This window comes from Schistocerca cancellata, chromosome 2, assembly GCF_023864275.1.
Source record: "Schistocerca cancellata isolate TAMUIC-IGC-003103 chromosome 2, iqSchCanc2.1, whole genome shotgun sequence".
NCBI classification, from domain to species: Eukaryota; Metazoa; Arthropoda; class Insecta; order Orthoptera; family Acrididae; genus Schistocerca; species Schistocerca cancellata.
The window spans coordinates 482,942,473-482,970,431 of record NC_064627.1 but is presented as its reverse complement, the minus strand read 5'-3'; the positions used below and the strand labels follow the sequence as shown (position 1 = coordinate 482,970,431).

The window sequence follows — 27,959 nt, the reverse complement described above, 5'->3', positions numbered from 1 at the left end:
TCAGACATCTTTCGTGGTTAGCTAACAGGGACGAAAGGGTCTTGATAGGAGTCCCGGTTTATTACAAAAATTGTCGTCTTTTATTTTCAAGTTTAGATTTGGTTACTGGTATTGGCAAAAATTTCGGTAATTCATGACTCTTCATGGCTAGTCATCAATATGATGTTATTAGATTAGATTAATTCTTGTTCCATAGATGATGAATACGACATTTCGTAATGATGTGGAAGGTGTCATTTTAAATGAAAGATTTCTTTACATACCATGATTCAATTTCTTTGCAACAATGTTTTACACACACTCTCTCTCTCAATCTTTTTTATTTCTCTCTCTCTCTCTCCCTCTCCCTCTCTCTCTCTCTCTCTCTCTCCCTCCCTCTCTCTCTCTCTCTCTCTCTCTCTCTCTCTCTCTCCCTCTCTCTGTCACACACACACACACACACACACGTACACACACACACATTCTTTTTTTTATTTTTATTTGTTTGTTGTGCTCGACTATCGGTGAGGCATGAAAACGCCTGTGAATGAGTTTCTTAGTTTTGAGTACACTTACGAAAGACTATGAGAGTTACTGATTTATGGTGCTTGGTTTGCAGTCAATTCTGAGTATTATTAGTAACTACGCTCCAGTCCCTAAACCTAGTTACAGAAATGCGAATCAGACACATTACGTATTCCAGGCCATAACATCTGCGACTTGGAGACACCAGCTATGGTCACTTCCCAGCCCGCTGTAGGATCACATCGGTTCGTCTTCTTCCTGCTGGTACTGTAACTGAGATTTGGCAACATGGCAACGTATGTTTGGCAACTCTGTGATCGACGAGTTGCTTCCTTGTGTGCACGGAATTAAGCCTCAAAGTTCACTTGATTTTACCTGTCATTTCCATTGAATAATCTCAGTTATTATCGCTTGAGGTGCATCAAAAGATTGTAAACTTACGGTTTTCAGCCCAGAAAAGTCGTTGCAGGTGGAAATCGCTACTAATCTCGTCCTTTAAATAGCGGTTTATGACTTCTAGCCACTATTGGCCTCGTAAGAGGAAGCTAAGATACATACTTCTTCGCCAGATCTGTGGCAACGTGCTGACCTGTGAAAAAGCGTATGTTATGGTTCGCAGTTCCAGTCTCATTGACTTCAATGTTTTTACCCCTTCTGTGAAAGAGCTACAAGCAGTCAGATCAAACATCAATAAGGAAAACGCAAGAAAATACTTTCGGCTCATAATGCAATGGCGAAAATTCTGCACAACAGGTAACGCCTCTTTCCGCTGCTGACAAGCAAATTTTGGGTTTCTAGAAATACATAACTATATTTATGAAATGCCACATTTGCATATCTCTTGAGTATGACACAGCATACGAATTAAACACAGACCCAATCAAAATCTAAGTGAGTAGTATTTTACTAATTCGTGTCCTTAGAGGCATGCTTGTGTACAGATACTCAGTTTTATTAAAACAGACTTTCGTCGTAAGGTTATCGATTTCATTTCTTATAATACAGTGCACAATTTTCGTAAGGTTTCCTTTAGTGTTGTTGAAACAATAGTAAACATGAGAGCGAAATTAATCATCAACGATATATGCGAATTCTCTGATGTTATCTATAACAGTCTGACGATGCACATGCAGCTTATTGATTACATGCATGTAGAAAACTTGTTCTGAGTTAAAGCTGTCAAACAATGCATCTGCTGCCTGGCTGTCTATTAAACCTGAAAACAACAAAATGTCACAGAAGTTAGCCCTTTTTCCACATGCAACTATTTTGGGTTGAGACGTGAAGGGAATTATGTTCGAAGTTCCATTAGATTGGTAACTTCAGCAGACAGCAGAATTGAGTTTTAAAAAAATTTAGCAGTGAATGTATTCGAACTCGCGACATCTTATCTACACTGCACGACACTTACCATTACGCTACTAGCTGACACATAGCTACAACAGCTCCAGACCTGAACAACTATTCCTCCAGAACTTCCACAGCGCTGCGAGATAATGCAAATGGCCGAGTCTAGACTTCTGAGAGAAACAGTTACAGCTTTTCTTTTGCGCTGCACGACTTTTTTTACAAACAGATGCGCAATAGAATAGCTCAAGTGGAAAGGAACATTTCATATTTAAATTTCTGCATCCTACACTGTTGGCAGTTCTGTGTAGGTGGCAGTTACGTGATTTTATTTCGGAGATTACAAAATTGAGTCGAATGTATGCACTGGGTAGCCGAGGCAGCTAGTTCGTGGTGATTCGGTCAACCAAGTAAATGAATATACAGAATGTGCTGCAATTTACTACAGAGAGCCTGTGTGTCAGAATTCTCATCCAGTGTGGCACAACAGTGCTACGATAGAAAAATAAGTCACAGAAAAGAGGGTTTGGTGGTCTGTCGGACTGATGATAGGTTCTTATATCTGTGGTCTTGGTTTTATTCCCACTTCTGTCAATGATTTTAGATAGGGAGAGAAAGATTCCATTCTCTTCTGGCTACACCAAGTGAAGAAGATATAATGGCAGAGTGGTCTGAAATTCACATTAAAGGTGATATTCCTTCTCTCTTCCAAGTAGACGTCAGGTTGAACCACAATAAAGTCTGGAGTGGCGACATGTAGAAACTCTATCACCAGTAACCTTTCTTATACTAGTTATTTATTTCTAGGGACGAAACAAAAGCTATGTAGGGTGACAGGACACTTTTTCCATCTTTTATATGAGCTTCTGTATGTCGATAAAATTGGTTCTGAACTGAGAATGCAACTCACACCGTCCTTAACGCGGAATTTGATCCCTTCGTGACAATACAGCTCGGCTACGATTTGTTGTTTGTTCAAAACTGCAGATTCCTCAACATATCCACATATTACGCGTGAATGGGTTCGAATCTTGGCCCGGCACTAAAGATTTCATTATGTATTATCAAGCTCTAGCATGAGAACACATATCTGCTGGTGGATAATAATTTTGATTTTTGATGTTTTTTCATTCGTTGTAAACACTAACGATATCTGACGTTTTTGACTCCCAGTGGGACACAGAACTATTTGCGAGATCACTGTAAGTTCAAGATGTTATTCCGAGCTGCTGGTGGAGAAAAATTCGGTAGCTGACGTCTCTTTGCGTGTAGTCAACAACGATATGTGTGGGGCTCTATTCCCAGTGAGCGCTGAACTCTTCGTCATATTATTTTTAGTTCAAACATGCTCAAATGTTGCTGCTGGTGCAACAAACCCATATTTAACGTTCGTTTTCTCTAGAATATAACAGCGATAGGTGCCGGGTTGGAGTTCTGGGAAGGAAAAAATTAATGTTTCGTCTCGTCATTTCAGTTAAAACATCTAGCTACTGCCGAGAAAATCCGATATGTCACAGTTGTTTGTGCTTCGATATCAATCCGATTAGGTTCTGGGTTCGAATCCCTGTCCAACACAAAGCTTTGCCTCACGGCCTTTCAAGTAAGTTACTTGTGAAGAAGCAATATTTAACATCTCTCGTAGTTCGCAAACAGGGACAATAGACGCTGGGTAGGAATTCGCGTCCGTTAAAAATGTTTGCGTTATGTAATTTAAAGTTGATATTTGCTAACTGATACTGTCTAAAATCGAGGTATATCACTCTCTGTATACGTAATCAGGAATGACTGTTAGTTTGCGTCAGTCACGAAATCTTTGCTTAGTCAGCCTGACCTGGGTTTGAATTCATATGCAGAACGAGACGGTTCGTCGTGTCATTTGAAGTTCATACATATTCTCAACTAGCTGCTCGTGGTTAACTTAAATTTTAATGTCATTTTGTGTTAAATAATAAGTACTGTATGTTACTTTGAAGAGGAAATCATGAATACGACGAACTTAGTACGTGCATTACCTATCTGACGTAATAATGAGAGTGGTAACATTTCAGGTAGCCTATGTCATTTATTGTAATAAATGTGAGCTTACAAGCCTTAAGACAGTCTTATCTGTGATAAGGTGTTCCCTCATATTTGTAGCATCGTGGTATTACTTTACATCTTGAGTTACTGCGATACAGACCAGTGTTTTCTAGTGGTGACTTGTTGGAACCATTTTCAATAGTCAAACGACTGTACCAAGGAGCGATTAGAGGACCTGCTAGGCAACTGCGTTATGCCGGTCGCATGCGAATCAGGCGAAATGCAGTTCAGGTCGTTCGGATACTTTTGAGTATGACTACCTGTGCTAAAACAAATCGAATCCATTAGCATTCGATACTAGGGCGTACGGGAACTTCTCGCCTACCCTGTACTTAGTGTTACCACGATTTCAGTATAAACTTTCAGGGATGGAAGAGGAGGGCAAGAGTATCGGCTTGAGATAAGAAACCATTGTCCGGAAACGAATGAGTCGAAAGTTATAAACGGAAATGTGTTCTTACGGTTGTTCTAAACACTTAATGCAAATACGAGGACGATTCCGTCGAAAAAGTAAACGGCCGATTTCCTCCCCCATCCTTTTCCGTTCCGGGCTTGTGCTCCATCTCTCATTACCAGGTCGTTATAGGGACGGTAAACCGTAATCGCATTTACTTCTCGTGAGCCAGTTGCATATGACAACCATCTCTCACAACTACTTGCCAAGAAGAGAAGGAATTGTACACGGGGAAAACATGAATTACTTATCGAGAATATTTTCTTTCAAGTTATTTTTAAAGTTTATAATAAACAATTTTATTGTCAGTGACTTCAAATGGAAATAAAATCGAATAAGTAAATTTCGAAATAAATCCAGTACGTGCAAGCCGGCCGCGGTGGTCTAGTGGTTCTAGGCGCGCAGTCCGGAACCGCAGGACTGCTACGGTCGCAGGTTCGAATCCTGCCTCGGGCATGGATGTGTGTGATGTCCTTAGGTTAGTTAGGTTTAAGTAGTTCTAAGTTCTAGGGGACTGATGACCACAGAAGTTAAGTCCCATAGTGCTCAGAGCCAGTACGTGCAAAATATTTTTTTCGAAAAATAATAAAATTAATGTCCGTTATGTTGAATTCATGTCCAACCACATACTCTTTGTGTAAGCGTACAAAACTACTTTACTGATGTCAGTAAAACTATACGAAATTACAATTTTGAAATTGAGTGTGTGGAATAATCCCTTTCTTTTAACGTATCGACAGGTACTATATATAGCAACAGACGAACTATTGACCTGTTCCACTACAAGTTGCTCAATCTTCAGCTAGCAAGTCTTTGTTTGTTTTACCAGCCAGTTACCTACGAACGGTCTAATGTTGTTATTGCGGTATGAATTCACAGATAATTGTGCAGTTTTGAATGTTGATTTGTTTTCCTCTCTTTCGTTTTGAGATTATATGTGACGGCTTAAACAGTTTCAACATCTGCATACAAACACTAACGTTGCATCAGGTCGATACGGAGCTGTTCAGTAGGCAGCCACGGAAGTAATAAGAAGGTGAAATAAAAATTCCTGTGAGCCCGCCTGGGGTACATGCAGTTAAACATTTCTGTGTGGTAAACGAGGAAAAGACAATGTGTGTAAAGATGGCCATCACAAGAAAATCACCGAGCGAGGTGGCGCAGTGGTTAGACACTGGACTCGCATTCGGAAGGACGACGGTTCAATCCTGCGTCCGGCCATCTTGATTTAGGTTTTCCGTGATTTCCCTAAATCACTCCACGCAAATGCCGGGATGGTTCCTCTGACAGGGCACGGCCGACTTCCTTCCCAATCCGATAAGACCGATGACCACGCTGTCTGGTCTCCTTCCCCAAACCAACCAACCAACCACAAGAAAATCAATAAAATATGGTTTTAAAAACATGTCGTTGATATTTTGCATAATTACTCATTAAAAAATACCACTATCCGCTGGAGTTACTGCGTTCTTCCACGACCCGCCTTCTGCTTCGCTTCCGATTACGGCAGGGGAAGCAGGCAAGCAGGCAGTCCCTGGTAAAGTGGGCGCAGCTTTGCAACGGCCCAAGCTGCGCTCTCCAGGCGTACCACCACCGCCGCCGCCGCCAGCACCAGAATCACATAATTGCCGCCGAGAGCCGAGAAAGCGCGCCCATTTATCTCTTTTTGAGCTCCGCTGCAGCAGTGCGACCCGCGGAACTGAGGCAGGACGGAAGGAATTTAGATCGCTGCTGCAGATACGTGCCGTACGACAAAGATACTCATCGGCGAAACACAATGCGCGCTCGCGGTGCACAATGCCTGCTCGGAGTAAATTGCGACTGCTGTAAAGTTGGCGGCCCTGCTGACCCTACACATAATGGGGTGCACCAGTGCGCACCGCTGCTGACTACAGCCGGCGTTCCAGGATTGCCTGGAATGTAATAATGACGAAACGGTATTTGCGTGAACGGTACCTGCAGACATGCGTGTATGATACACGCCTTCCAATGGAGGCTCCATGCAAAGGGACTTTGATTTCAGAATCTTCAGCTTCTTCGATGGCACAGACTGATTAAAATAACTTCGTGACTGTATCGTAAGTGAGCTAAGATAACTGGCACAAGCTACTCGCTTAGTTTTCAGTCACAGTGTAGTTGCCATTAACTGTTAATTGTTTTACACTTTCGGTATAATTAGCTGAAAGTAATTGTTTTACACTTTCGGTATAAGTAGCTGAATGTAAATGGTTTTGGTTCCTCAATTAAATCGACTTGATTCAATTCCTCAACTGTTTCCTGGTTTACTGCAGCCACCATAAAAAATTATTCCTGGTTATTTTCTCTAAATTGTCCCCAGTTCTAGTACATTATGTGGAAATAAAAAACAAATACCTTCCTCATTTACTAGCAGTTGCAAAATGGTCTTGGAACAAGCATTCTCGCGATGGATATAAAATTGGACAGTGTGGACCACGAAGTTTTCGTTTCCAGCGGCATTCATGGAACATGCTGTAGTGGCATCGGTGTTCTTTCGTAGACGATATTGTACTTCCTTACTAATGTTACCCCGATACTTCTGTGAAAAAATTATATTCAGAACGCACGTACTACATTTCATGCAGATACACAAAACTTAACGCCCTGTAAATCTTACAAAACATGTTTCTGCTGACTAAAATTGTAATATTACATACCGTTAATTAATTTTATAGTCGCTTAGGTGAACGTAAGGATCGCGTCGGTAATCGTACTCGACTGGGCAACGAGAAGTTCCGTTACCTCATTCATATTTTCCACTCCGTACCGACGCACACAAGTAATTCACAACCTTCACTATATGAAAAACATTGACTCCTTAAACCCGACCGAGCGAGGTGGCGCAGTGGTTAGACACTGGACTCGCATTCGGGAGGACGACGGTTCAATCCCACGTCCGGCCATCCTGATTTAGGTTTTCCGTGATTTCCCTAAAATCGCTCCAGGCAAATGCCGGGATGGTTCCTTTCAAAGGGCACGGCCGAGTTCCTTCACCGTCCTTCCCTAATTCGATGAGACCGATGACCTCGCTGTCTGGTCTCCTTCCCCAAAACAACCAACCAACCTTAAACCCGAGCCGGCCGCGGTGGCCGTGCGGTTCTGGCGCTGCAGTCCGGAACCGTGAGGCTGCTACGGTCGCAGGTTCGAATCCTGCCTCGGGCATGGGTGTGTGTGATGTCCTTAGGTTAGTTAGGTTTAAGTTCTAGGGGACTTATGACCTAAGATGTTGAGTCCCATAGTGCTCAGAGCCATTTGAACCATTTGAACCTTAAACCCGACAGAAAATAATCGTGTGCTTTAGCAACTCGGCGACAGCGTTTTCCATTACCCGTGGTAACACTGAGAAAATGAGTAAAGATGGCGTGTCATTCCTTTTATACAGGATTTTTGAGTGATGTTGCTACTGACTTCGAGAAATGATGGTGAAGGAGGACAAATAGTTCAACTGGGCAGAAGGACCTCTGGTTTTTTTAAATGGCTCTGAGCACTATGGCACTTAACTTCTAAGGTCATCAGTCCCCTAGAACTTAGAACTACTTAAACCTAACTAACCACTAGTTTGAGACAAAAGTTAACGACCAGAACGTGTTGTGGTATTACTCCACCAATGAAAGACGAGAGACTGTAAACAGATATTCACAGATAAACAGATTCACAGATGTCATGTTCGCTTTCGGTCGATATTTGACTTTAACCCGTTTCGTCTTCAATGATTTAGCATCGGCCATTGGAGAAGCGACGTCACATCCAGTGTTGGCAGGGCACCTTTTCCGCCTATCGCTGTGCTTCATGTAATTCATTGCATCGAAATGAGTGTGCATGCAATTTTGAATATTAATAGGGTCAGCTGAATATTTGAAAATTCATCGGTCTTGGGCACCGAGCCGTGCAGTGTCAACATGTTCGCGTGCCGTTTAGTTGTGGCAGCCGCGTCTGTGCTACCACCAGTAAACAGCGGTGGTGGCGACGTCGGGATCGCTCGTGTTTACAAACAGAGCGACGTCTCTAGCAGCGGGCACCTAATAAAAGAGCAGCCCCGGAGCGTGCGGGAACCGCTGCAGCTAATGAAAGGCCTGGACTCTGGCCGTCGCGTCGCGGGTTAGTCGGCGGCACAGGGACCAAATGATTTCGCAACGGAAGACGTATTACGGCGGGACAAGAAGTCCTGTAACAGTGCGGCCAGCTACACAGTGGAAGGCAGAGAGCTAAATATCGATATAGTCAACAGGGCCTCTAAATAACTGTTTTATGTTCCAATGTGGACGAAATCTCGTGGGACCTAACTGCTAAGGTCATGAGTCCCTAAGCTTACACACTACTTAACCTAAATTATCCTAAGGACAAACACACACACCTATGCCCGAGGGAGGACTCGAACCTCCGCCGGGACCAGCCGTAAATAACTGTTTTATGTAAATGAAGAAAATTAGCGCCTGTCTCTTTTCTTAGTTTTTCCGTATAATTGTTCTTTTCGTCTAAAAAATTAAAAAGCACTGTATTTGGATTCGTGTGTGTTCTCCACTACACAGTCTTTCTCCTTCAGTTTTGAGGAAACTATTCGATAAAATATTGGTCGCTTTCGCACTTTACAGTCTCACATCACAACTTGATACTGAACTAGCTCTCTTTTTGTTATTGTTCGTAGCTTTTATACTTCCAAGTTAAACAACACGGTCCACATATTTCGAAAATTTTACAGCAAAAAATGTAGTTGCTGGCCAGTTTACATATGGTGTATGTCAGGTCACACATTGCTGCATATGACATGTAGTTAACACATCGAAATTGTTTTTAAAGTTGGGAGGAGAGCAATATATCTTTTCAGTCCCAAGTAATTATGTGATACGTATTGGTGGTTGGCCGCTACAGTCTACAGCGCATCAAAAACATGGTTCAAATGGCTCTGAGCACTATGGAACTTAAAATCTGAGATCATCAGTCCCATAGACTTAGAACTACTTAAACCTAACTAACCTAAGGACATTACACACACCGTAGAGGTCGCGCGGTTCCACACTGAAGCGCCTAGAACCGCTCGGCCACACCGGCCAGCACAGCGCATCACACGTAGTACAATGGTTGCACACTGTGTTCAGTTGTGCCACGTGTTTCTCTTTCGTATATGGTTTATGAAGTCATACACAGTCACACTCTATGTTAACAAAACATTTATTTTCATTTTAAAACTAGTAATAAACAATCGCAGATCCAGTGGCAGAGGTAATCTACTCTATGCGTAATTTTTTCTTGTCTTCACTAACAGTTTCATTCACGAAACATTCAGTAACTGTTTTTTTTCATCTATTGTTGAACAAATTATATGTGTTCCAGTGAAGGAAGAATTCTAAATCGGGTTTTGCTATTGACATAACCAAATAATGTTACTTACGTACAGCATAATTCTGTATGTCAGAGAGACAGTCACCAACTGTGAAAGGATTTGAATCTGCCACAAACTTGAATGAAAGAAGTGTAAGTGTGTCACTAGTGAGAAATAAAAATGCAAATGGGTAATTATTTTGTTCATGAGGCCGGTAAAGTGCCTGAGCACAACGGAAAAATCTGAGGTGTTACATAGCGCAGTATATGAACAGTGATATGCATTTCCCTTTACATGTACAATGTTATTAATTTTATCTCGATAGTCACTTTTGGCATAATGCAAGAAACTGATCTGATACTATTGACTCTTTCTCACACCACCCAGAAATTATTCTAGAGCAACGCTTAGTGAATTGGTTGGTTTTCTGTTCTATTTTTATTGATGTAAGTAGCCCTCTTTCCTATAATGTAACTGCCCAAAGCTGTCACGTGGCGTAATAGATGTGATGCAACGGAACAGAAGCCATTACTGCTGGTTCTTCAAACAGTGTCGGGACATTATATTTCCTCAAACGTTGTAAGACTTTGCAATGAATACTGTCACCGATGCTACACTTTTATCGGCACTGCATTTAATTTGTTGTGCATATTTACAACAACAAAATTGAAAAATTACGTATCTGTCTCTATACCAAAAATTAATATATTACATGTTTTTCCGGCACGCCATGCCGTATCTTTCTTGTTTCTATTCATTCATAGGTCGTCATGTTTCAAATACAAGGCCTGCGTCGAGTACCTCTGTATCTATAAGACACATTGTTGAAGCAGAATGTCCTATCGACCGTTTTATCAGCCTCAGAGAAGAAATATTCATTACGGCCAACAGCATGTCGCTCTCTGCGTCCAGTGAATACATTCCGTACAGACTGTCGTGACGAGATCGAAGCTTGGTCTACAAACATCACTGATTTTAACAGTTGTCTCTCTCGCCTAGTCCCGCTTCAGCGCGCGACATCTCAAGTAATTTCTCCACAGAGATTCAAGCTTGTATTCTGCAACACAGAAAATTGAACTTAAGTGTCAAGCCGCTTAACGTGGACGGCCGTCATGCGCTTAGCTAGCTTAGGCCAGCCGTTGGAAAGCCGACGGCATCAAAACAGGGAGGAACGTCGGAGCTCGCTGGCAACTTGCTTCGTCCCGCCTTGACGCGTAAACAAGCTCATTATCATGCTCTGCCTGCCGCCAAAGTGCTGCTAAGTCTTTTTGTTGTTGTTGTTGTTGTTGTTAATTGTTGTAAGTACTCGTCGCAAATCCCTAAGCCTAGTCTGGCACCTTTTGCGCCATGCGGCAGGAAAATTAGTCGCTCTTTCAAAATTATAATAGAATCTATTACTGAACAGCTGCCCCCTTTTCACGGTTTGTGGTACACGGATCCAGTTGCAGGCTGCCGATCTAACGGCTTCTAGGGGCAACAAAAATTTCATTTTCAGTATTTCATATAATTATCGCCAGAATTTAAAAATAAAAAAACAGTGTCATAAATTACGTCAGCATCCATCGAGTGTAAACATTTGGTGTGGGATAATAAACCGTAAGCTCCAGGCCCGTTTTTCATAGAAAGAACTCTGAACGCGTCCAAGTATAGCAGCCTCGTAACAGAACATCTTCCACGGATGCTAGAAGATGCTCCTCGGCATACTAAGACGAATATATGGTACCAACATGATGGCTGTCCAGTCCATCGTGCAAGAAACACTACATCATGTCTTCGCGAATTCTTTCCAAATCGTTGGGCTGGAGTAGACGCCTGTACTTTTGACGCACGTAGACTTTTTTCTGTGGGAAAAGCTATAAGACGCAGTCTACAAGGACGTAACAACTAAATCCGATGATATGCAACAACGTATTACTGCAGCCTGTTCGGACAATTCCTGAAACGCTAGCACGTGGGCAGCAGTCGTTTCATACCAGTATTTTGTATTGCTGCTGCAGGTGATCATTTTGAACACAACCTGTGGTGGCCAATTGTCTCATTGCTTGTCAGAATCTACATAACTAGTGTACGCACTTGTGTTGTTGTTTAGTGTATTGTACAATCGTCTGTGTTGGAAATTTTCAAAATACGATTTCTCGTAAACAACTGGCACTATAATCCTCCAACAAACGCCACTGACATTCAAATTTACCCTGTTTTTTAATTTGTTTGTGTATAGGCATTGTTCCATCTAAAAAGGCGTATGACTGCATAAAGAGTTCACTTTCTAAGTATTGTTACTGTCTGTTGATTGGCCAACAATACGAGCTCCTGACTACCAACCATTCACCGCACATCAATAGTATTTTCCACTTCCGCAATATATGCGGTGCAAGTTTTAGGTGAATGTGTGTGTGTGTGTGTGTGTGTGTGTGTGTGTGTGTGTGTGTAAGACATACGATGTATGATGTAAACTGGGAAACGACGGCAGCCAGGTTGGTTGTAGCCAACGCAAATCGAAAGTGTTAGTGATTATCATGTTACAGTTACATTAAAATTAAGAGATTAATTTCATCCACTGTCGTGGCGACAGATGGTTCATCGCATTTCTGCGAAACATTAGCTGTGTTTGTTTGTTTTAAGATTTGTGCTGATCTGTGATCTCAATATAAATGCTAAAAGAGTTTCATTTACACTTTGCCTCCGAGTTTAAGACAGGGATTGGAGCTACGTGCTATAGTGCAAGTGTATTCGATACGACAGGCCGATAACACAAATAAAGAAAATGGCAGCCCCTACCAGTTCAAATGAAAATGAAAGACAATCCTTTTTAGGCAGCTCTACGAATTATCTATCTAGATTCAAGAATCGACAATTCCCATTAACTAAATTACAAGTAGTAGTGTTTATTGAAAAGTTACACACCAAAAAAAGTTGCATACTGTAAACGGACTCTTTTTCCAGTTTACTTGGTTGTATTTATCTAGCATATGCACAAATAGTGTTGAGCAGTGTAGTGGTATTTTGTAGTTAATGCAAGGTGCAGGTGCTTCCCTTTCTTTAACGTATGACTTATCTCGTTCCACATCGCTGAGGTCCTTCTCCTTGGTGAGATCTACGGAACACATAACGGTCTATTGCGGGATGAGAGACAAGAAAATAATCGCCGCCCAGCTCACGAGGGGACAGAAAATGTTTCACGCATTCGTCGTCGTACAAGTTTCGAAAATAGAGTAGACTTCAGATGCCCCGGCAGATGAGTGACAGATGAGCTCTTGCAGCATTTGCGGATATTCGCAGTTTCCTGCCTCAGGTGTGTGCCAATCTTGCGATGGGTGTCCTTCAGCACACAAGAGGCAGGTCTCTGGAAGGATTTGTGCAATTAGCAAACTGTGTACCTTGTCTGGGACTGGTGCGTCAATTTGAAATCTGTACTTGGTCGTTAGTGATGAAAGACTCGGCGCGTCTGAAGCCTTGCGCCCCCTATTTTGCAGCACGCGGCCGAGGAGCAGCCGAAGTGCTAAGGGGATCAGCCGGATTGGGGTCGCGCTAGTCCGGCTGCATTACGGATCTCCGAGTTCTCGCCTTAACCGCGATGGAACTAGTCCCGGGACTTAGGGCGCCGTGTCCGGCAGCTCGCTGTCGCAGACTTCCCTGCCCCCACCTCTATACCACCACCGCCCCCACTGGGCGTGAAACCCGCGAGGGCAAGGGCGTCCTGGGAACATCTGCATACTGGGTGTTAGGTGTATAATTGCAGATATTTGTATTGGTGGCTGAGAACAGTGTACTGAACAACGTTACATGAGTATTTACTTCATTTGCAAACTGATAATTATATCTATTAGGAGTAATATGCTTTTGGGTTGATTATCAACTCCACTATGAAGTGGCAAGAGCAAGCCCTGGGCAGCAGGTCAGGTGTTGAACTGTGGACACGTGGACGCAAACCGGTTAGTCTCACAGACAGGCGTAGTCCACTTATGAGGAGAACACAGTAAGTGCCATAACGCGATTCCCCTGAAACGTCGCCCGCGGAACGCATGTCCCGGCTTATCCACTGATAGTCGACCGTTTCTGAGTAAACGACCGTCAAAGTATTATGTTAATTTAGGTGCCTTTTGTGGCCTCATCAGTTCAGCCAAAGAGGCGGCACTCTGGCCAGTGTCGCATCCCCGCGCTTTTGCGCTCTGTATTGGAAACCTAATTATTGTTCTTTTTTTACTTCATTTTTTTTCATTTATGTCCCCATGCCAGTAGGTTAATACAAGAATGTTTGTTATCAAGTTAGGGTGAAATGATTATTAAATGGACATCCTAGCTGCAAACAGACGTTTATATACTTCGTTGGGGACTTGTTGAAAATGTGTGCCCCGACCGGGACTCGAACCCGGGATCTCCTGCTTACATGGCACACGCTCTATCCATCTGAGCCACCGAGGGCACAGAGGTTAGTGAGCCTGCAGGGACTTATTCCTTGCACTATCCTCTGTGCCCTCGGTGGCTCGGATGGATAGAGCGTCTGCCATGTAAGCAGGAGATCCCGGGTTAGAGTCCCGGTCGGGGCACACATTTTCAACATGTCACTAACGAAGTATATCAATGCCTTTTTGGAGCTAGGGTGTCCATTTAATTATCATTTCATTCTAGTAAAGCTGCATATTTTCAGTGGTTCCTGTCTTTTTATATTCGTATACTCTTATATTTTATTCTTACAACTGTCCATATATTAATTCTTATATTTATTCTTATGTTTGTTCCTCAGGAAGATTTGATGCACTTATATATTGTTTTACATGTTCGTGTAGTAATCATCTATGGAACACGAGTAGATAAACATAAAACATAAAAAAATAAAACAGTTATCTGGTTTCGAAGATGGACCCCGAAAGTGTGAAGCTGCGACATTAGCCGCTGTGCCGCTCCTCTATTTGATTTCGCTGTGCTCTAAAAGGCACATACAGTACCTTGGAAACGGTCACAACCGTTTTCTCAGAAACGGTCGAGTACCAACTGATATGCCAAGATACGTGTTCACTTATTTTGAACCATCTTCCACTGATCAAAATTTCTGGGAAATGGGGCATATGGCACTTGCCATGTTCTCGTCGCTAGTGGTGCAGTTACGACCGTGCAGAAAACTTCAGTCAGAAAATTAAAATGTTCAAATGTGTGTGAATTCCTAAGGACCAAACTTTTGAGGTCATCGGTCCCTAGACTTACACTCTACTTAAACTAACTTATGCTTAGAACAACACGAATACCCATGCCAGAGGGAGGACTCGAACCTCCGGCGGGAGGGGCCGCTCAATCCGTGACGTGACGCCTCAAACCGCGCGGCATTAAAAAATTACATGACGTGTTTGCAGGAAGCCTGTTACACAAAGAAAAAAAATACATTAGCGCACTATTGGTACGTATTAAAGTACTAATGAACACAATACCTTCACTTATACTACTAACACCCTGAATATTGCAAACTACTGTGAGGTTCGTGTCACAGCGTATTATCATATGTTAGGGTTTCTTCCCGTTCCAGTCACATGTGAAGCAAAGGAAGGATGAATGCTTTAATGCCACTGCGTGTACTACAATTAGTTTAATTTTGCCTTACGGTCCTTGCAGCGACGGATACTTGTTCTCGAAACATTATACACAGGATTTAGAGAGATGCGTTTATCCTGAAGACTCTACCAATTCAGATTTATTGTGACACTCTCCCAGGATTCAAACAAACCTGTAACCAATTGTACTGCCCTTATTTCTAAGTTCAGTATCCCTTGTTAATGCTATATGTTACTGGTCCCACACACTTGAGCAATATTCTAACATGGGACGCATAAGTGATTTGTAAGCAGCCCCTTTCTTATACTAACTGCATTTTCCAAGTATCCTGCCGAGGAAGCCAAGTCTGCCACGTTCCGTACCTGCGCTTGGTCCGCTGTAAGGCTAACATAATAAAACATGTGCGTAGCGTCACTAATTTGACGACAGGACTTTGAAAAGTAAATTACATGTGTCGTCACATGCTAAGTTCATTGCGCAGCAAGAGTGCCGCATTGTCAGAAGAGAGCACATTGTCTCTCTTTCGTGCAGACCTGCCGCTGTGCGATTGGGAAACGCAAATCTAGATGGCTACTGATTTGAATGCCACTACTCCCGGATAAGAGCTTGATCTTGACTGTTGAACTAGCTCTCTCGACAAATGTTACCTCATGCTTCACTGTATAGTGGAGTGGTGTTTGGAAAGGACGGAACGGAGGCAGCGGTAAGTCATAATTTCCAACAAGTACACCAGACGTGTTGAGCGTAACTACTTATAAAATCGCTGCCAATGAAAAGTAGTCACTCGGATTCGTGTCCCTCTCCGGAACACAGCTTTAACTTGTCACTAATTATCCTGTACCGTACTATTCAAAATTTGAAAGATTTTTCGTTCCATTTTCAATCCTGAAGCTCCAATACTGCAGCGTCGTTGGAAAGCTTTTCTGGGATTTTGAATGGAAAGCAGTCAGTGCCAGAGATAATCCAATGGTATCCGGACAGCTCAGTTGGTAAGCGCAGTCAGGGTATCAAATGTCGAATATAGATCCGAGACTCGGTTCGGGGCATGGTTTTTAGTACTCATGGGTAATTGCTCGTGAAAGGGGCACCTGCGCATTGCGAGGGAAGGAGATAGTTTCCTACCTCAAGCGGAGGCCTCGTTGGATGTTTCTGTTAATTGTAGTTCACTTGAAGCATTTTTGGTCAATACTGATGTCACGGCTCGCAAGATAGAAGTACTACCTGAAACTTTCATAGATTTCATGACTTTACCTTTGCAGAGATGGGTGTTCTCGAGCTCGAAGTGTTTCTCGTAGTCTCCAGATTTATAATTTTACTTCAAATATGACTTTGTTCTCGCTTGTTAAGTTTTCTCGGAGAAGAAGCCTCACTAGAGCCAGAAGGGTGAAACAGCAAGAAGGCGTGTTGTAATCCCTTTGCAGCATCTACTATGATAGTTGTTTTTAGTAGAAAATGAGGTAAACGAGTATATGAATGCCGATAGTAATCCTTTCCAGATCACTGTGTTGTATAACATGCTCCAGAATAAGTTTTTCCTAATTCAGTTTATTCAATTTGTTTTACTCTATTCGGTTTCAGATAATATTTTCTCCGCTTTTGCTACTCATAACAGCGTGAAAGCTCCTTGCTTAAGTTGTATTTGGAAGGAAAAATTAGGATTCAGAAGCAGCTTGAAATTGCTGAACGTTTATAAGAAGTGAAGATGGGGATTGTGAACTGTACATTAAACTCTTTGATGATCACATTGCACGCAGTTTCTCTGAGGCAGGCATAAAACGTACGAGGAGCGTCCAGTAAGTAAGGCAACACCTTTTTTTTCTGATAGCAGGTCGGTTCTATTCAGCATTCCAGTACACCATATTATTCCCTACTCTTTTGGCTACAAAATCCTGTTTTTCAACATAGTCTCCATGCAGTACAATAGCCTTGCGTCACTTTGTTGGGAGGGCCTGGATGCCCATATGGTACCACTCCACTGAGCGACAACGGAGCCAACGTCTTGCTGCATCAATAACCTCCTCATCATCCGCTTACTGCTTCCTACGGAGTGCATCCTTTATTCTAGCAAACAGATTGAAGTCGGAAGATGCGAGATCCGGCGTGTAGGGTGGATGAGAAAGAACGCTGCTATGGAGTTTTGTGAGCAGCTCTGGGTTGTACAGATTTGTGTGACGCTTTGCGTTGTTACACAGAAGTAGAAGCTTGTTTGCATTTTTGTGACGACGAACACGCTAAAGTCTTTTCTTCAATTTCCTGAGGGTAACTTAATCCACTTCAGAGTTGATCGTTGTACCATGAGAGAGAACATCGAACAGAACAACTACTTCAGATTCCCGGAAGACCGCTGCCATGACATTATCGGCGGAGAGTGCGGCTTTGAACTTTTTCTTCGGAAGAGAGGTGGTGTGGGGCTACTCCATGGATTGCCGTTTTATTTCTGGTTCGAAGTGATGAACCCACGTTTCTTTGCCTGTGACGATGTTCGACAGAAAACGTCAAGATCGACCACGTAACTCGCAATCAATTCCACACAGATAATTCTTCGTGGCTTTGCATGGTCTTCCGTTAGATGGCAAGGAACCCAGCGCGCACACATCTTTGAGTACCCCCAGCTGGTAGAATAGGGTATCAATACTACCAACAGAGACTTCCAGTTGTGCAGCTAGGTGTTCGACTGTAATCCGTCGGTCACTTCGAATGAGAGTGTCCGCACGTTCCAACGTTGCAGGACACAGCTGTGTGCGACGGACTAGCATGTCAGAGATCGGACAGGGTTGCAATGATAGCAGATGCCTCGCCAAACGACTCACCGTGCTTTTGTTCACTGCCATGACTCCGTAGATATTTTTCAATGGCCTATGAATATCCGCGATGCTCTGGTTTCCCACCAAAAGAAACTCAGTGACATCTCTCTGCTTGGAACGCACGTTCGCTACAGACGGCGTTGTAAAGGCTACGTAAAGCGCCGCCATCTTTCGGAAGTTCATTCAACTATAGGGACTGAAGCAGGAATATTCAACGACGTAACACAGCAAATTCCACATTTTTTCAACCGAAATTCGTCGAGAAAAAATGTGTAGCATTATTTATTGAACGCCTCTCGTATATTCACTTGATGAAACCGAACGTATTGAATCAGAGAATTGCTGGCTGAGGATGGATGTATTCTGTAGCCAGCGTGGGGCTGGACAAACATTTGCGGGAGACTGTCTCGTGGTTCTTGTGTGGGGCACCTCCTGGAATATTGTGGGGAGGGGAGGCAGGGGGGGGGGGGGGGGAAGGAAGGGCGCCATGCAGCACTGAGGAGGACAGCGGCCTGCTGGCACAACTTGGCGCCAGCTTCCAGCTCGCAGCTTCGGCGGCGTGACGCTGACGTACCACCAACTTCAGCGCTCCCCTCCGGCGCCAGTTACATGAACGCCAAGTGCATGCGGTTGTGGCTCTCGGGTTACCTCTGTACTGCTGCTTAGCGGTTGAGCAATTTTCTACAGATCCTTTGAACTGTGGCAAGCACATCTGCTACATTAATTTCAAACACTGCTGATGCAGTTGGTTTTTTCGCCAACCTTACGACTGGTTTGATCGTCTATACCATCTTCTGCTACGTGGGACCAATCTTTTAACCTCTTCGCAGCTATTTCACCAAATGTCTCCTACAAACTGCTTTTTATTTTCTAGTTTTGATCACCTTCTACTGTTTTCCCACTCTTATGACCATCCAGCATCAGGTTAACTATACCTGGATGTCGAAGAATATGTCCCACTAACCTGTCCCTTCTTCTGGTAAGTGTCTCCCATATACTTGCAACGCCCCCTATTCTTTTTCATATTTTTTTCAGAATCTCTTTGTCACATCCTTACCAATATCTGATATCAGTACAGCTCTTCTACTAAAAAAATCCTTCTTCTCCCGCGCCAACCTATTTCTGATATCTTTCTTATTTCGGCCATATCGTACGCTGTCCAGTCACATTAACTGACCACCTATCAAAAGCCAGACTAGCTGCCTTTTGCAGTGCGGACCGCTGCTAGATGTGCTGGAAGAGAGATTCTGTAAGGTACCAAAAACAAGGTTGAGTCATGGCGACTCCAGTTCCGTGGCCAGCTGCGCTAGATTTCTCGGATGAGGATCCACGGCGTGAACAGCCCCATTGAGATGCTTCCACAGATTCTCGATTGGGTTTAAATCCGGCAAGTTTTTGGCTTGCTGAATTTGGTAAGTTCATCCTGGTGCTCTTCGAACAACACGCGTACACTGAGAGCTGTATGACATGTTGCATTGTCCTGCTGGTAGATGCCTACTTGTCGAGAGAAAATGAACAGCGTGTAGGGGTAGACATGGTCCCCAAGAATAGATACGTACTTGTGTTTATAAAGTGTGCGTTGCAGAATGACCAGATCACCTAGAGAACGCCACGGAAACATGCCCCAAACAATAACGCTCCCTCCTCTGGCTTGGATCCCTCCGACTATTGTAGCAAAGTGTTTACTTCCAGACGTTTTACGCTGATGGAGCTTAGAACGTGATTCAACTGAAAAGCCCACATGTCGCTCACTCAGTGGACGTTGAGCTGCGGTACTGGCGCGCAAATTCCAGTCTTCGTCGCGTATGATGAGCAGTCAGCATGGGTGCATGGACCAGTCGCCTGCTTCGGGGACACAAACGCTGCAGCGTTTGCTGAACTGTCAGTGAGGAGACGCTATTGGTAGCCTCTTGGTTCATATGGGCGGACAGTTACGCAACGGTTGCACATCTGTTCGACCATGCACCTCTCCGCAGCTGTCCTTCATCCCTGTCATTTAAAATGGCTCTGAGCACTATGGGACTCAACGGCTTAGGTCATAAGTCCCCTAGAACTTAGAACTACTTAAACTAACCTAAGGACATCACACACACCCATGCCCGAGGCAGGATTCGAACCTGCGACCGTAGCAGTCCCGCTGTTCCGGACTGCAGCGCCAGAACCGCTAGACCACCGCGGCCGGCATCCCTGTCATTTACGGGCCGTGGTGCAACACACAGCCGTCTCGGCGCCCGTTTTGGATTGCGCCATTTTCTCATGCACGGTATACTTTTACCACGGCGGCAAACGAACAGTTTACAAACTTAGCCATTTGGGAAATGCTTGTATCCTTGGCCCTAAAGCCAATGATCAAGCCGTTTTGTTCGTCAAGTAAGTCGCACCGTTTCCGCATTATGACAACGACGGCGCTGTCTTTCGCGTCCTCCGGACTCTAAATATACCCTCCACTGCTAGTGCTGCCACCTTCCGTCTGCGAGTGGGTATTACAAGTTGATGTCCAACATGGGCCGTGTTAAGTCGTTTATTCTGCTTCCCATAACTCTTCATCACGCCTGTCTGTATTCTGTTTATCATGAAGCCATCTTCCATTCTAAGTTCGTTTTGGTCTTACTTACATGCGATCAGGTATAAGTAACAGTACCTAGAATTTCTTGTAAGCTAATATGCCATACGAAAAGTAGGTTATTTAAACGAGCCGCCCCCCCCCCCTCCACCCCTCCTTACCGTCCCCCGTTATCCAGTCAAGCCTTTCGCCTTTCTGTTGCTTTTAGAAACACAACTGTGTGTTATCACTTTTCCGGCTCACGCGAAAATTTCGTATTATATAGATATTCAACATTATTCACACTCTCAGAATAATAATGATCTGCGTTGTGAACAGAGTAATATATTTCAGATAGCAACAGTATTTAGTAACTGCACGCTTTTCCTTTTGTTGCAGATCCGCATTTTGTTACAGGTGTGAATATTCTGTTTCCTTGTGTGCTAATAGGTATTAATTCTATATTTAAGTGATAAATTTGGGTATAACACCTTTCCATTAAAGACAGTCTGACACATTCTGTAATTATTGTACAAAATCCAGAAGTGAACGGGAAGTTGCTTGAATTTTAATATTTTATTCTCTCAGTCTTAATATAAATAACAGTTTTGGAAACATTTTTCTGCTAACATACGTAGCGCGAATTCCCTGCCTTTAAATCACATAAAATTGGATTTTATAACACACATGGATTACAACGTCTTCAACAATAGTAGACTGTTTTTTGAGAGGAACGATCTGCTTTTCTACGCCAGTGTCGGTATTTATGTTCTGTATTCAATAGTAATAATAATGTTTTCATGCACTGAGACACCTTTTACTAAGCAGTTACTACAGAAGCAAAAAGAGTTGACATAAAAGTAATTAAGAACGTAGAAATCTCAGATGGATATGACGGGTCTCCCGACCAATAATGCCATACCGTCTGGAGGGAAATCGTCCGTGACCTTAATAAGGGAACTGTTCTGAAGATTTGTTTTCTAGGTAAACCTGAAGCGGATGACCAGACGAAGATTTAATTCTGGTCCTTCCGAAAACGATTCACGTATTATGTTAATCACTGCACCAACTAGCTGCGTGTGTATAACACATTCAGCATTATTCACAAGTACATCCGGGGTTACAGAAGACAACAACGCAGAAATTTTAAAAAAATACACAAAGATAACAGGTATTAATGGACTGAGCATCTCTCCAACTTTTTATTCATAATACGCACCGTGGACAGGCATGTTAGAACAAGCAGACTAGTCACCCACTCCGTATTGTCGCAATGAATTACTTCGCGTGTGTATACAGGCAACCCGGTGAACAGATAGCCAAAGCAGTCTGCTGTCACAGCTTCTCAGGCAGTTAATGTCAGACTTCATTGAATTTCAAAGCCGCAATCAGGCGTCGAAATAATTCGATGGTGAAAGTTGAAAATTTGTGCCGGGCCGGAACTCGAACCTGGATCTCCCGCTTGACGAGAGCGCTTGCCTTAACCGCTTCGGACATGCGGGTACGGTTTTAATCCGAATGGCATTGTCAACTTCTCACAGCTGGTAGTGCCCACTGTCCATTCACTTACTTACCCGCTGCGCGTCCTTTATTCCTGCAAGAGGCACGGACCTGTTGTGAATCCCTACTAGAGTTATCAAGGCAGTCGTACTATACAGATTTGTGGTGTTCAGAACAGACACCGAACATGTATATAGGGGTATTCAATGAACTGTATGCAAGTACTGACGTTTGGTACGTCACAAACGATGCGCATAACGATCAACTGAAATGTGGGTTAAAGTCTTAAAGACTTGGAGAGATTCTCTATCCCTGACGCGTGTCTATTTTCTGCATGTCTTGCAGTTTTCATATGGTCGCCTTCTGATGCCCTGGATAAACTTACGAAAATCATATAATTACATAATGTAACTCAAGCTAGAGTTGGGACGAAGACATTAAAACTATTTGAAACTTCAGTACATTAGCCAGTCGACCCGATACATAATAGCAATGAATGAATTCACTAACAAATATGGAGAAATTTAGCCAGGCCAAGTAACGCTAATTTTGGATAGAAGACTATTCGAAGAACTAGGGTGAGACGTCAATGATGTGAACGGAGGTTTCTGTTCGCCGGGCTTAAAAATAAGAAGCCGCTCAGGGGCGCAGTGATGATGCTGTGTGCATCGACACCGTTCCAGCAATGGTAACGATTAATTAGTAGAGCCCCGTGGAGAGGCCACCGCTGTAGGCACTCAACATGATTGTCAGGTTAATGGTGGTAACACCCATGGGAGGGGACAATGTTTACTATGATGAAGCATGCTCTAGTATCAGACTGTTTGTTTGTTGCCAGTAAGGAGAAATATAATCAAGCATATTTACAAAAGAAAAACCATTAAATGGGCATTATTTATTTATTTGTACTACAAAATTCATTCCTTAATAATAATCATACAATAAATAAAAGTGTAGAAACAAACATCAGTGAAACTATACACCGAGATTACTTTGATATTCAGCCGTCTTGCTGTGAACAAACAAACAATATATCTTCCATAAAACAATAATCAGATTTAATCGTAATGATTTTTTTATCTGTTTCTTCCTTCCTTTGAAAGCCCTTGTATGTTTCTTGTAATTTTTCTTGTGCATTTCTGCTGAATAAGTAAGTAAAGCTGTCATCAACCCAAAGGTTGGATCGAGCAACGGAGTGCTTTACTAAGGAACAGTCCGACTGTGGTAGCCCTTGTTTCCCTCCGACAGTTGAACTGACTGCGCAAGTCGAACTTGAACCCCGAATCATGGCGTGTTTCGACCTTTTTCACTTTAAGAAACATTCCAAAAAATGAAAGAAATGATAAGTGACAGACTGTTCGAGGATCAAACTCACAATCTTTGGATCAAAAGTCTTTACCAGATCTTTCCATTTACAAACGCAGTACTGACACGTAACCTTTTTTCCAAAATAGTTTTCGTGTAACAATTTCAATTCTGCATAAAAGCTGTTTCAACGAAACAAAAAGAAATTTAAATTTCATAAATCAAAGAAAAGCACATTTCGAATCGTAATGACTCTCTCTGAGTACCTTTGTATGAAGCATTATGCCTTCTTGTAGATGTATCACTATACTTGTTTTTTTAATTCATCATTCACATATTCCTCAGTTTGGTTTGAAAGAGTATTCATATAACGGCCAAAACAAGTACACACAGATGATTCAGTATACAACCAAAAGTATCTGGGTACCTATTAGTTAGTGGACACTAATATGAGACTCGTCCCGACGTTCTAACTCATCCCAAAGATGTCCTGGTCGGGTTCTGGGCAGGCCAGTCCATTTAAGTAGTGTTATTTTCCACTAACTACTATTCCCGCGTAAATCTCTCCATCTCAGAATACCATTTACACCCAGCGTACTCAATTATTTCTCGTATATACTCTATTCTTTGTCGGACTTGGTGTTCTAACTGTAAAACCCGCACCTAGAAACCGGGAGGTCGCGATGTCGAAGCCCAGTTGGCTGCGGAAATTTTCACTCTACCCTTAATCTAGGCTTCACCTATTAGTGCTGTGACGAGTCGCCAGGAGAGGTGGTTCGGATTCCACATTAAACTGTAGCTCCTATTTCCCCAGTAAAATTACTGTAGTAGGTTAGCGACACGCAAATCGCCGAAGTGGTGTCGAACTGAAAGACTTGCACCAGGCCATTGGGCCGCACTAAATTAATTGTTTCTAATCTCCGCATTCCCCTACAGCTTTTCCTCTATATAGGTCCCTCTAGTCCCGTGGCAGTTTTCCCTGATGTCAAAGCACATTTCTTACCATCCTCTTCCATATCATACCGGGTGGTTATAATTAAAGTGCACCTATTCACGAGGTCCAGTATGGGGTGTGACTATCGTGTGGCAGCGAAACTTGGTAGGTGTGCTAATACGTTAAAGCGAAACCGATTAACGCTGGAAAACAAATCAGTTCCAGTTGTGGCCACCAGGTGGAAATCTGGCTTAGTACACCGTTTGTATGACGGTATGACACCCACGCTGTCATTTGACAGGCCTTAACGTGAGACCCGTTTCCGGCCATGCACATGCCGGGATGGTTCCTTTGAAAGGGCACGGCTGATTTCCTCCTTCGTCCTTCCCTAATCCGTCTTGTGCTCTTGTGACCCGTCCCTAATGACCTCGTTGTCGACGGGACGTTAAACACTAATCTCCCCCTATCAAGAGACGCCGTGTGCTGTTATGTGAATGGCAGCAACTACAATGCTTTAATGAGAAAATATAGCCGACTGGAAGGACTGAGGAGAGACCTGATGTCATTAAGTACCCTGAAGAGCCAAAGAAACTGGTACACCCACCTAACATCGTGTAGGACCACTTCCCGCAACACGACGTGACATGGACTTGACTAATGTCTAAAGTAGTGCTGTTAGTGAACTGACACCACGAATCCTGCAGGGCTGTCCATAAATCCGTAAGAATACGGGAGCTGAGATGTATTCTGAACAGCACGTTGCAAGGCATCCCGGATATTTGCATGTCTAGGGAGTTTGATGGCCAGCGGAAGTGTTTAAACTCAGAAGAATGTTCCTGGAGCCACTCTGTTGCTACATGCAGTATCGCATTGTCCTACTAGAATTGCCCAAGTCCGTCGGAATGCACAGTGGACATGAATTGATGCAGGTGATCAGACAGGATGTTTGTACGTCAAGGAATCGTATCTAGACGTATCAGGGTTCTATGTCAATCCAACTGCAAACGGCCCAAATCATTACAGAGCCTCCACCAGCTTGAACAGTTCCCTGCAAGATCCATAGATTCATGAGGTTGTCTCCACACATGTACACGTCCATCCGTTCGATACAATTTTAAACGAGATTCGTCCGACCAGGCAACATGTTTCCAGTCATCAATAGTCCAATGTCGGTGTTGACGGGCCCGGCGAAGCGTAAAGCTGCGTGTCGTGCATTCATCAAGGGTACACGAGTGGGCACTTCGGCTCCGAAAGCCATATCGATGATGTTTCGTTGAATAGTTCGCACGCTGACACTTTTTGATGGCCCAACATTGAAATCTGCAGCAATATGTGGAAGGGTTACACTTCTGTCACATTGAACGATTCTCTTCAGTCGTTGTTGGTCCCGTCCTTGCAGGATCTTTCTCCGGCCGGGATACGATAGTTTACCAAATTCCCGATATTCACGGTACACTCATGAAATGGTCGTACGGGAAAATCCCCACTTCATCGCTACATCGGAGGTGGTCCAATCGCTCGTGCGCCGACTATAACACCACGTTCAAACTCACTTAAACCTTGATACCCGATCTAACAACAGGGCCAGACACTTGTTGTCTTGTAGACGTTCCCGACCGCAGCGCCGTATTCTGCCTGTTTAGACATCTCTGTATGTGAATACGCGTGCCTATACCAGTTTTTTTGGCGCTTCAGTGTAGTTTAAAGGAGATGACAATGAAATTCGAAAACACGGGTGAGCTTGGTGTGGCACATGGAAGAGGAAAGCGTCCTATCGAGGTTGAAATTATTGACGAGGTTTCTGTTGTGTAACTGACCATGGAGCTCGTGCCCCAGGTTGTACTAGTGCTCGTGCAGTTTTGCGAGAATTGGTCATCCGTTGGTCAACAATACGAAAAGTTTTGCGGTCTATATTACACTGCTAACCGTAGAAAATACAGACGGTGTGGTAACTGGAACGTCATGATCAGCAGGAACGTTTGCAATTTGCTCTTCGGTTTCTGGCACGGATCGAAGTTGATGACATGTTGCTGGGCAATATTCAATGAAGTGACGAAGCACTGCTTACACTACAGAGACTAATGAATACACAGAACTGTCGAATTTGGAATGCTGTTAATCTGCATGTTGTGCACGATGATCCACTGCACTTGCCGTATATGACTATGTGGTGTAGATTAACAAGCACCTTCATTCTCGGGTCATTTCTTCTTTGAAGAGAATACAGCCAGAGGGCCTATCAGGTGTACCGTGGCGTCTGCACGTTATCGAGACCTCTTTGTATAGCATGTGATTCGTGTTGTGGAAGAGCGCAACTGTGTGGAAATCACTGTTTTCATGCAAGATGTGCCAACACATTACGTCGATCGCCCAGTGAAAAATCTACGAATGCAACATCCGACGAACATGTTATCTTCAGAGGTTTTCCGGATGCATAGACTGGAAGATCATCCGATCTGAATCCATGTGACTTTGTTTTATGTCGTCCTGTTGTCTCTGCAGAGCTGTAACATGGGAAGCAAGGAGAAGATGTTGTTCAGTGGCCGGTACCCGCTTCCTACAACCCAAACTGCACGCATAGATTAACTGGGTTATTTATTAATAAGAATGGAAAGTTAACTCAAGACATTCGTTGTGTTACAATCTCTGTATAGTTAACTTTAGCGTCACTGCTGGTGAAGTACAAAGTCCGCTATGAATATTATTCTGCTCACTACGTGCTGGCTGTCTCTGAGTTAGCGGCGGAGCTAACTGCTACTGCGATTCCCACTGGAGTGCGACTGATGACACTGGAACTTACTGGGTGCGACAGACTCGCCTTCGGATCCGCAGCGGCGATCTAAATACTGGCGGCCAAGAGGGATTTGGCGGCGCGTTTGTTTCGAGTCTGTTGTTGTAGGCGAGGTCCTAGGGGAGGCGGGTTGCAATTGCCTTCCTCCAACCGTAATGGGCATGAATGATTATGATGAAGACGACACATCAACACCCAGTCACCTCGAGGCAGGTGAATATCCATGACCCCGCCGGGAATCGAACCCGGGACCTCGTGCTCGGAATAGAGAACGCTACCGTGATACCACAAGCGGCGGACACTATCGATAGACCATGTGGGAGCAAGGCTTCCACGCCCCACGCACACGCGTAACTTAAGGCACAACACACAGGAACACCGACATTATTGTAGGAGCAAAGCTGTTGTCGATCTTATGTTATGTCTTTGTTGCTCGTTGCTGTCGGCACTGTTGTTAAAATAGCACTGATCGCTTTTCCAATTTCTCACCAATGCAGACTTCAAGAATAAAAAATATTCCTTTAAAAAAACAAAATAAAGAAAAGGTTTGAAACTTCCTGGCAGATTAAAACTTTGTGCCGGACCGAGACTCGAACTCGGCACCTTTGCCTTTCGCGGGCAAGTGCTCTACAGTCTGAGCTACCCAATCACGACTCACGCCCCGTCCTCACAGCTTTACTTCTGCCAGTACCTCGTCTCGTACCTTCCAAACTTAACAGAAGCTCTGGTGCGAACCTTGCAGAACTAGTACTCCTGAAAGAAAGGATATTTGGGAGACATGGGTTAGCCACAGCCTGGGGGATGTTTCCAGAATGAG

General features: G+C 43.6%; 1 protein-coding gene and 1 non-coding gene across 2 annotated transcripts in view; one reads left to right on the top strand and one right to left on the bottom strand.

Moving 5' to 3' along the window:
* The window catches only part of LOC126162009 (nephrin), a 189,326-nt gene that overhangs the window by 49,371 nt on the left and 111,996 nt on the right, over positions 1 to 27,959 (top strand). The gene's annotated exons all lie outside the window — the stretch shown is intronic.
* Positions 14,071 to 14,145, bottom strand: Trnat-ugu (transfer RNA threonine (anticodon UGU)). The gene has a single exon. It is a non-coding gene; the product is annotated as a tRNA-Thr (tRNA).